We start from the raw sequence: 10,514 nt of genomic DNA on the forward strand, positions 1-10,514 counted from the left end.
CGGACTAACGTTGTTTTCAGCAGAATTGCTCTGGTGTCTTGTTTTTGTGCAGAAATTCAACTTTCGGGAAAATCCTCGGAATTTATACCAATGGGCCTATTTTACCAGAAGACTCACAGAGCCAGAAGGGCAAGCTAGGTGGAGGCCCGAGGGCCCCACACACCAGGTCGGCGCGGCCCAGGGGGGCGCGCCGCCCTAGTGTGTGGCCCCCTCGGCTGGCCTCTGACGCCCCCCTCTGGACTATAAAAAGGTTTCGATCTAAAAATCGCGAGGACGAAGTCGAAGTCACCAGAAACCCTCCAGAACGCCGCCACATCGCGAAACTCCGTCTCGGGGGCCAGAAACTCCGTTCTGGCACTCCGCCGGGACGGGGAATTGGAGGAGATCTTCGCCATTATCACCACCGATGCCTCTCCATCGACCAGCAATGCTTCCCCCATCCATGTGTGAGTAATTCCCCCGCTGTAGGCTGAAGGGGATGGTAGGGATTGGATGAGATTGGTCATGTAATAGCATAAGATTGTTAGGGCATAGTGCCTAGTGTCCGTAATTGGTACTTTGATGATATTGTTGCAACTTGTTATGCTTAATGCTTGTCACTAGGGCCCGAGTGCCATGATCTCAGATCTGAACATGTTATTATTTCATCATGATATGCATTGTTTTATGATCTTACCTGCAAGTTGTATACACATGCGCTGTCTGGAACCAAAGGCCCCGAAGTGACAGAAATCGGGACAACCATAGGGGATGGTAGTGATGTGAGGATCACATGTGTTCACGGAGTGTTAATGCTTTGCTCCGGTACTCTATTAAAAGGAGTACCTTAATATCCAGTAGATTCCCTAGAGGCCCGGCTGCCACCGGCTGGTAGGAGAAAAGATGTTGTGCAAGTTTCTCATTGCGAGCACGTACGACTATATATGGAACACATGCCTATTAATTGCTTTGTACTTGGACACCGTTTTATTATTATCTGCAAATGCCCTGCTTTGATTGTTACATGAGTTTCTCTCATCCATGCAACGCCCGTCATCCATCCATGTGCCTACAGTATTTTAATCCTGCTGTTTACTATAATTACTACTGCTGTCTCTGTTACTCACTTTGTTATTTCACTATCAAGCTATCGCTATAAAACTGTTACTACTGATAAACTCTTGCGAGCAAGTCTGTTTCCAGGTGCAGCTGAATTGACAACTCCGCTGTTAAGGCTTTCAAGTATTCTTTGTCTCCCCTTGTGTCGAATCAATAAATTGGGTTTTACTTCCCACGAAGACTATTGCGATCCCCTATACTTGTGGGTTATCAAGACTGTTTTCTGGCGCTGTTGCCGGGGAGCATAGCTTTATTTGGAAGTTCACTTGGATTGATATTGTTCGCTGCAAATTCTCCATCATGGGTAAATCTCGCGATCCTAAAGTCGCCATATTACCATCCACTACAAGAAAAGGTACAACTCTGAGTACCTCTGTTACTCTTGATTCACCATCTGTGATAAGTCAACTTGTTTCACCGCCGCAAGCTTCACTTGCTGGTAATTCTGCTGAATCTGAAAACTCTCATAATATTGATAATGTTTCTGCTGTGCTTGATGATAGTGGTTCATTGGGATCCTTTCTAGATGCTACAATTGCTAGGTCTAGACAAATTGAAAATACTGAAACTCCTAATGCTGCTACACCTGTTAATTCACCTGAACTTGATTATTCTAGTGATGATCCTGATGAGGATTATGTGGAGCTTAATGATGATTTTATTAATAGATGCAATGCTACTGCTGATGCAAGAAAAATTAAAAAATTTCTCGCACAATACACTGTAAGACATAAGTTATCTCCTGATCCTAAATTTGCCACATCTCCTATAAACATTAAGGATAAAGATTATGATTTTTCTCTTGATCTATCTCATATAGCTATTGTAGAGAAAGCACCCTTTTGTGGTACTGAAAAAGAAAGTGTTGTAGAACACATGAATGAACTTTCTTCTATGAGTAGCTTGTTTTCTGATGATGTTAAGATGCGTACTTATTTCGTTGCTAAATTTTTTCCTTTCTCATTAAAGGATGATGCTAAAACTTGGTATAATAATTTGCCTCCTGGTTCTATTAAAAGTCCAGGTGATTTGCTTGATGTTTTCTTTCGGAAATACCTTCCTGCTAGTGCTCAACATGCTGCTTTACAGAAAATTTATAGCTTTGACCAGGAAGATGGAGAGAAATTGCCTGAAGCATGGGCAAGATTTTTCTCTCTCATCAGGGCTCGACCTAGACATGATTTGGAAAAGCATGATTTACTTGATATATTCTATAGTGGACTAACCGTTGAGTCTAAGGCATATTTGGATAGTTGTGCTGGTTGTGTTTTCAGGAAAAGAACTCCAGACGAAGCTGAAGAATTATTGGCTAAAATAGGCCGGAATCATGATGATTGGACTACACCTGAACCAACTTCAACGCAAATATTGAAGAAGAGGGGTTTAATTAAATTAAATGATGAAGATATGAGGGAAGCCAAGAAGTATCTTAAGGAGAAAGGTATTAAATCTGAAGATGTGAAGAATCTACCTCCCATAGAAGATTTATGTGAGATAATTCCCCCTTCATCCATGATTGAGGTAAACTCCCTTCAACGCTTTACTAGGGAAGATATTCCGTATTCAAAACCTCCTGCTCAATGCTTAGATGAGTTTGATAATTATATTGTTAAGCAAGAAAATTTTAATATGAGAGTAGAGAATCATCTAATGGAAAATTCTCAAGCTATTAGCAATTTGCATGATATTGTGGAGAGAACCTCCAATGATGTTAAGATGCTTGTTAAACATTTTCAAATGGTTCAAACTCAAATTGATCAACTCACTAAAGTGCAAAATGACTTGTTAAAAAATAATTCTAAAGAGAAACATGCTTATGAAGTAACAACTAGAGGTGGTGTCTCTACCCAGGATCCTCTATATCCTGAAGGGCATCCCAAAAGAGTTGAACAAGATTCTCAACGAATTGAAACTAGTGCCCCTTCTAAGAAAAAGAAGAAGAAACATAAAAATGTTGTAGAATCCTCTGAACCTGTTAATGATCCTAATAGTATTTCTATTTCCGATGCTGAAACTGAAAGTGGTAATGAACATGAAAATGATAATGATAAGAATGATGCTTCTGATAAAGAAGAGGTTGAAGATGAACCTGAAAAGCATGCTAAAAATAAAAAGTATACTAAAGAAGATTTTATTGCTAAGAAACATGGTAATGAAAGGGAACCTTGGGTGCAAAAGCAAATGCCTTTTCCTGCTAAGAAACTAAAATCAAAGGAAGAAGAACACTATAATAAATTTTGTGATTGGATGAAACCTTTATTCTTGCAAATCCCTTTGACTGATGCTATTAAATTGCCTCCTTATTCAAAGTATATGAAAGATATTGTCACTAACAAAAGGAAAATCCCCAATGAGGAAATTTCCACTATGCTTGCTAATTACTCTTTCAATGGCAAAGTTCCAAAGAAGTTGGGCGACCCAGGTATACCTACTATTCCTTGTTCTATTAAGAATAATTATGTTAAAACTGCTCTATGTGATTTGGGAGCCGGTGTTAGTGTTATGCCTTTTTCTCTTTATAAGAGACTTTATTTAGATAAGTTGATACCTACTGATATATCTTTGCAAATGGCTGATAAATCTACTGCTATTCCTGTTGGTATATGTGAGGATGTTCCTGTTCAAGTTACTAATAACTGCTTGATATTAACTGATTTTGTTGTGTTGGAAATGCCTGAAGATGATAATATGTCTATTATTCTTGGGAGACCTTTTCTTAACACCGCAGGGGCTGTTATTGATTGCAATAAAGGAAAAGTTACTTTCAATGTTGATGATAAGGAGCATACCGTCTATTTCCCCAAGAGGATTGATAAAGTACCTGAACCAACTTCAACACCAATATTGAAGAAGAGGGGTTTAATTAAATTAAATGATGAAGATATGAGGGAAGCCAAGAAGTATCTTAAGGAGAAAGGTATTAAATCCGAAGATGTGAAGAATCTACCTCCCATAGAAGATTTATGTGAGATAATTCCCCCTTCATCCATGATTGAGGTAAACTCCCTTCAACGCTTTACTAGGGAAGATATTCCGTATTCAAAACCTCCTGCTCAATGCTTAGATGAGTTTGATAATTATATTGTTAAGCAAGAAAATTTTAATATGAGAGTAGAGAATCATCTAATGGAAAATTCTCAAGCTATTAGCAATTTGCATGATATTGTGGAGAGAACCTCCAATGATGTTAAGATGCTTGTTAAACATTTTAAAATGGTTCAAACTCAAATTGATCAACTCACTAAAGTGCAAAATGACTTGTTAAAAAATAATTCTAAAGAGAAACATGTTTATGAAGTAACAACTAGAGGTGGTGTCTCTACCCAGGATCCTCTATATCCTGAAGGGCATCCCAAAAGAGTTGAACAAGATTCTCAACGAATTGAAACTAGTGCCCCTTCTAAGAAAAAGAAGAAGAAACATAAAAATGTTGTAGAATCCTCTGAACCTGTTAATGATCCTAATAGTATTTCTATTTCCGATGCTGAAACTGAAAGTGGTAATGAACATGAAAATGATAATGATAAGAATGATGCTTCTGATAAAGAAGAGGTTGAAGATGAACCTGAAAAGCATGCTAAAAATAAAAAGTATACTAAAGAAGATTTTATTGCTAAGAAACATGGTAATGAAAGGGAACCTTGGGTGCAAAAGCAAATGCCTTTTCCTGCTAAGAAACTAAAATCAAAGGAAGAAGAACACTATAATAAATTTTGTGATTGGATGAAACCTTTATTCTTGCAAATCCCTTTGACTGATGCTATTAAATTGCCTCCTTATTCAAAGTATATGAAAGATATTGTCACTAACAAAAGGAAAATCCCCAATGAGGAAATTTCCACTATGCTTGCTAATTACTCTTTCAATGGCAAAGTTCCAAAGAAGTTGGGCGACCCAGGTATACCTACTATTCCTTGTTCTATTAAGAATAATTATGTTAAAACTGCTCTATGTGATTTGGGAGCCGGTGTTAGTGTTATGCCTTTTTCTCTTTATAAGAGACTTTATTTAGATAAGTTGATACCTACTGATATATCTTTGCAAATGGCTGATAAATCTACTGCTATTCCTGTTGGTATATGTGAGGATGTTCCTGTTCAAGTTACTAATAACTGCTTGATATTAACTGATTTTGTTGTGTTGGAAATGCCTGAAGATGATAATATGTCTATTATTCTTGGGAGACCTTTTCTTAACACCGCAGGGGCTGTTATTGATTGCAATAAAGGAAAAGTTACTTTCAATGTTGATGATAAGGAGCATACCGTCTATTTCCCCAAGAGGATTGATAAAGTACCTGAACCAACTTCAACACCAATATTGAAGAAGAGGGGTTTAATTAAATTAAATGATGAAGATATGAGGGAAGCCAAGAAGTATCTTAAGGAGAAAGGTATTAAATCCGAAGATGTGAAGAATCTACCTCCCATAGAAGATTTATGTGAGATAATTCCCCCTTCATCCATGATTGAGGTAAACTCCCTTCAACTCTTTACTAGGGAAGATATTCCGTATTCAAAACCTCCTGCTCAATGCTTAGATGAGTTTGATAATTATATTGTTAAGCAAGAAAATTTTAATATGAGAGTAGAGAATCATCTAATGGAAAATTCTCAAGCTATTAGCAATTTGCATGATATTGTGGAGAGAACCTCCAATGATGTTAAGATGCTTGTTAAACATTTTAAAATGGTTCAAACTCAAATTGATCAACTCACTAAAGTGCAAAATGACTTGTTAAAAAATAATTCTAAAGAGAAACATGTTTATGAAGTAACAACTAGAGGTGGTGTCTCTACCCAGGATCCTCTATATCCTGAAGGGCATCCCAAAAGAGTTGAACAAGATTCTCAACGAATTGAAACTAGTGCCCCTTCTAAGAAAAAGAAGAAGAAACATAAAAATGTTGTAGAATCCTCTGAACCTCGTTAATGATCCTAATAGTATTTCTATTTCCGATGCTGAAACTGAAAGTGGTAATGAACATGAAAATGATAATGATAAGAATGATGCTTCTGATAAAGAAGAGGTTGAAGATGAACACGAAAAGCATGCTAAAAATAAAAAGTATACTAAAGAAGATTTTATTGCTAAGAAACATGGTAATGAAAGAGAACCTTGGGTGCAAAAGCAAATGCCTTTTCCTGCTAAGAAACTAAAATCAAAGGAAGAAGAACACTATAATAAATTTTGTGATTGGATGAAACCTTTATTCTTGCAAATCCCTTTGACTGATGCTATTAAATTGCCTCCTTATTCAAAGTATATGAAAGATATTGTCACTAACAAAAGGAAAATCCCCAATGAGGAAATTTCCACTATGCTTGCTAATTACTCTTTCAATGGCAAAGTTCCAAAGAAGTTGGGCGACCCAGGTATACCTACTATTCCTTGTTCTATTAAGAATAATTATGTTAAAACTGCTCTATGTGATTTGGGAGCCGGTGTTAGTGTTATGCCTTTTTCTCTTTATAAGAGACTTTATTTAGATAAGTTGATACCTACTGATATATCTTTGCAAATGGCTGATAAATCTACTGCTATTCCTGTTGGTATATGTGAGGATGTTCCTGTTCAAGTTACTAATAATCGCTTGATATTAACTGATTTTGTTGTGTTGGAAATGCACTGAAGATGATAATATGTCTATTATTCTTGGGAGACCTTTTCTTAACACCGCAGGGCTGTTATTGATTGCAATAAAGGAAAAGTTACTTTCAATGTTGATGATAAGGAGCATACCGTCTATTTCCCCAAGAGGATTGATAAAGTACAGAACCAACTTCAACACCAATATTGAAGAAGAGGGGTTTAATTAAATTAAATGATGAAGATATGAGGGAAGCCAAGAAGTATCTTAAGGAGAAAGGTATTAAATCCGAAGATGTGAAGAATCTACCTCCCATAGAAGATTTATGTGAGATAATTCCCCCTTCATCCATGATTGAGGTAAACTCCCTTCAACGCTTTACTAGGGAAGATATTCCGTATTCAAAACCTCCTGCTCAATGCTTAGATGAGTTTGATAATTATATTGTTAAGCAAGAAAATTTTAATATGAGAGTAGAGAATCATCTAATGGAAAATTCTCAAGCTATTAGCAATTTGCATGATATTGTGGAGAGAACCTCCAATGATGTTAAGATGCTTGTTAAACATTTTAAAATGGTTCAAACTCAAATTGATCAACTCACTAAAGTGCAAAATGACTTGTTAAAAAATAATTCTAAAGAGAAACATGTTTATGAAGTAACAACTAGAGGTGGTGTCTTTACCCAGGATCCTCTATATCCTGAAGGGCATCCCAAAAGAGTTGAACAAGATTCTCAACGAATTGAAACTAGTGCCCCTTCTAAGAAAAAGAAGAAGAAACATAAAAATGTTGTAGAATCCTCTGAACCTGTTAATGATCCTAATAGTATTTCTATTTCCGATGCTGAAACTGAAAGTGGTAATGAACATGAAAATGATAATGATAAGAATGATGCTTCTGATAAAGAAGAGGTTGAAGATGAACCTGAAAAGCATGCTAAAAATAAAAAGTATACTAAAGAAGATTTTATTGCTAAGAAACATGGTAATGAAAGAGAACCTTGGGTGCAAAAGCAAATGCCTTTTCCTGCTAAGAAACTAAAATCAAAGGAAGAAGAACACTATAATAAATTTTGTGATTGGATGAAACCTTTATTCTTGCAAATCCCTTTGACTGATGCTATTAAATTGCCTCCTTATTCAAAGTATATGAAAGATATTGTCACTAACAAAAGGAAAATCCCCAATGAGGAAATTTCCACTATGCTTGCTAATTACTCTTTCAATGGCAAAGTTCCAAAGAAGTTGGGCGACCCAGGTATACCTACTATTCCTTGTTCTATTAAGAATAATTATGTTAAAACTGCTCTATGTGATTTGGGAGCCGGTGTTAGTGTTATGCCTTTTTCCCTTTATAAGAGACTTTATTTAGATAAGTTGATACCTACTGATATATCTTTGCAAATGGCTGATAAATCTACTGCTATTCCTGTTGGTATATGTGAGGATGTTCCTGTTCAAGTTACTAATAACTGCTTGATATTAACTGATTTTGTTGTGTTGGAAATGCCTGAAGATGATAATATGTCTATTATTCTTGGGAGACCTTTTCTTAACACCGCAGGGGCTGTTATTGATTGCAATAAAGGAAAAGTTACTTTCAATGTTGATGATAAGGAGCATACCGTCTATTTCCCCAAGAGGATTGATAAAGTACCTGAACCAACTTCAACACCAATATTGAAGAAGAGGGGTTTAATTAAATTAAATGATGAAGATATGAGGGAAGCCAAGAAGTATCTTAAGGAGAAAGGTATTAAATCCGAAGATGTGAAGAATCTACCTCCCATAGAAGATTTATGTGAGATAATTCCCCCTTCATCCATGATTGAGGTAAACTCCCTTCAACGCTTTACTAGGGAAGATATTCCGTATTCAAAACCTCCTGCTCAATGCTTAGATGAGTTTGATAATTATATTGTTAAGCAAGAAAATTTTAATATGAGAGTAGAGAATCATCTAATGGAAAATTCTCAAGCTATTAGCAATTTGCATGATATTGTGGAGAGAACCTCCAATGATGTTAAGATGCTTGTTAAACATTTTAAAATGGTTCAAACTCAAATTGATCAACTCACTAAAGTGCAAAATGACTTGTTAAAAAATAATTCTAAAGAGAAACATGTTTATGAAGTAACAACTAGAGGTGGTGTCTCTACCCAGGATCCTCTATATCCTGAAGGGCATCCCAAAAGAGTTGAACAAGATTCTCAACGAATTGAAACTAGTGCCCCTTCTAAGAAAAAGAAGAAGAAACATAAAAATGTTGTAGAATCCTCTGAACCTGTTAATGATCCTAATAGTATTTCTATTTCCGATGCTGAAACTGAAAGTGGTAATGAACATGAAAATGATAATGATAAGAATGATGCTTCTGATAAAGAAGAGGTTGAAGATGAACCTGAAAAGCATGCTAAAAATAAAAAGTATACTAAAGAAGATTTTATTGCTAAGAAACATGGTAATGAAAGGGAACCTTGGGTGCAAAAGCAAATGCCTTTTCCTGCTAAGAAACTAAAATCAAAGGAAGAAGAACACTATAATAAATTTTGTGATTGGATGAAACCTTTATTCTTACAAATCCCTTTGACTGATGCTATTAAATTGCCTCCTTATTCAAAGTATATGAAAGATATTGTCACTAACAAAAGGAAAATCCCCAATGAGGAAATTTCCACTATGCTTGCTAATTACTCTTTCAATGGCAAAGTTCCAAAGAAGTTGGGCGACCCAGGTATACCTACTATTCCTTGTTCTATTAAGAATAATTATGTTAAAACTGCTCTATGTGATTTGGGAGCCGGTGTTAGTGTTATGCCTTTTTCCCTTTATAAGAGACTTTATTTAGATAAGTTGATACCTACTGATATATCTTTGCAAATGGCTGATAAATCTACTGCTATTCCTGTTGGTATATGTGAGGATGTTCCTGTTCAAGTTACTAATAACTGCTTGATATTAACTGATTTTGTTGTGTTGGAAATGCTCGAAGATGATAATATGTCTATTATTCTTGGGAGACCTTTTCTTAACACCGCAGGGGCTGTTATTGATTGCAATAAAGGAAAAGTTACTTTCAATGTTGATGATAAGGAGCATACCGTCTATTTCCCCAAGAGGATTGATAAAGTACCTGAACCAACTTCAACGCCAATATTGAAGAAGAGGGGTTTAATTAAATTAAATGATGAAGATATGAGGGAAGCCAAGAAGTATCTTAAGGAGAAAGGTATTAAATCCGAAGATGTGAAGAATCTACCTCCCATAGAAGATTTATGTGAGATAATTCCCCCTTCATCCATGATTGAGGTAAACTCCCTTCAACGCTTTACTAGGGAAGATATTCCGTATTCAAAACCTCCTGCTCAATGCTTAGATGAGTTTGATAATTATATTGTTAAGCAAGAAAATTTTAATATGAGAATAGAGAATCATCTAATGGAAAATTCTCAAGCTATTAGCAATTTGCATGATATTGTGGAGAGAACCTCCAATGATGTTAAGATGCTTGTTAAACATTTTCAAATGGTTCAAACTCAAATTGATCAACTCACTAAAGTGCAAAATGACTTGTTAAAAAATAATTCTAAAGAGAAACATGTTTATGAAGTAACAACTAGAGGTGGTGTCTCTACCCAGGATCCTCTATATCCTGAAGGGCATCCCAAAAGAGTTGAACAAGATTCTCAACGAATTGAAACTAGTGCCCCTTCTAAGAAAAAGAAGAAGAAACATAAAAATGTTGTAGAATCCTCCGAACTCGTTAATGATCCTAATAGTATTTCTATTTCCGATGCTGAAACTGAAAGTGGTAATGAACATGA

The sequence above is a fragment of the Lolium perenne genome, chromosome 7 (assembly GCF_019359855.2).
Source record: "Lolium perenne isolate Kyuss_39 chromosome 7, Kyuss_2.0, whole genome shotgun sequence".
NCBI lineage: Eukaryota > Viridiplantae > Streptophyta > Magnoliopsida > Poales > Poaceae > Lolium > Lolium perenne.